The sequence below is a fragment of the Penaeus monodon genome, chromosome 23 (assembly GCF_015228065.2).
Source record: "Penaeus monodon isolate SGIC_2016 chromosome 23, NSTDA_Pmon_1, whole genome shotgun sequence".
In the NCBI taxonomy this organism is placed as follows: domain Eukaryota; kingdom Metazoa; phylum Arthropoda; class Malacostraca; order Decapoda; family Penaeidae; genus Penaeus; species Penaeus monodon.
This window is the reverse complement of record NC_051408.1, coordinates 15,026,061-15,027,045: the sequence shown is the minus strand read 5'-3', so window position 1 is coordinate 15,027,045 and position 985 is coordinate 15,026,061.

Here is a 985-nt window from a genome sequence, read left to right as displayed (position 1 = left end):
TCTCTCTCATCCTTTAGTACAACCCAATAAATCAAAGAAAGCGAGGTTAAAGAGAACGGAGGAAGGGATGGTCAGGGAAGAGAGGTGGGGGGGGGGGGCGAAGGAGGGGAAGGATCTGGAAAGCTATTTAGGACAAGGACACGGTCGGCTAGTGACGTCACTGGGACCTGAAATGGTATGCAGAGAAGAATGAACTGGGTGCGTATGGAAAGAGAAGTAAATGCAGACAACGAATGACGTGATAAACTTTAGAATTTTGAGAGGAATAGAAAGAAAAGAGAAGAGAAAGATTATATCTTTCGACGAATATGGTAGAGCAAATGGGAAAAAGCTATTAGGGTAAGTAAAGGAGGGGAAGAGGGGGAGGATTCTGTCCTTTCTCTGATCCTATTTAAGATAGAGTCATATGTAGGACACTTCTGTTTACGTATCCTGAATTTAACTCCACTAAGCTGAATTGTGTGTTAACCGTTATCTCGTTACTTATTCGTAAAAAAAAAAATAAATAAAACATCCCTTTCCAATATTCCCATATTCTACTTGCGGACGACTGCCTATCATATAAGCCTTAAGTGATCACAATGATAAACAAAAGTAAATGTTTTCGAAGGCCTTTTCATTAGTTAAAGTTCGCACCCGTCTAACATAATTAGATAAATAGAGCCACCCCATTCAGATATTGGCGTAAAGTGAAACTACACGGTAAAGTGAGAATACCGGAGTGGCCAGCTTGGAACACCGGATGCAGTCCGACATTACACCTGTCTTATCAATTAACCTGAATCAAGTAGGCCCAGGTACAGTGGGATCCTTCACGCTCTATCTCCTACAGGAGGGTCCCGCCGCTCACCACAGCTCTAGGGGCCTGTCGCGTCTTTCTCTCATTCTGGAAGTCTGTTTCTTCCACTAGCTCTCTGTGAGGGCGTGTGGTTGGCTGTCTGTATGTCTTCATATGTCTCTCTGTTTTCTATGGTATTCTGTTATT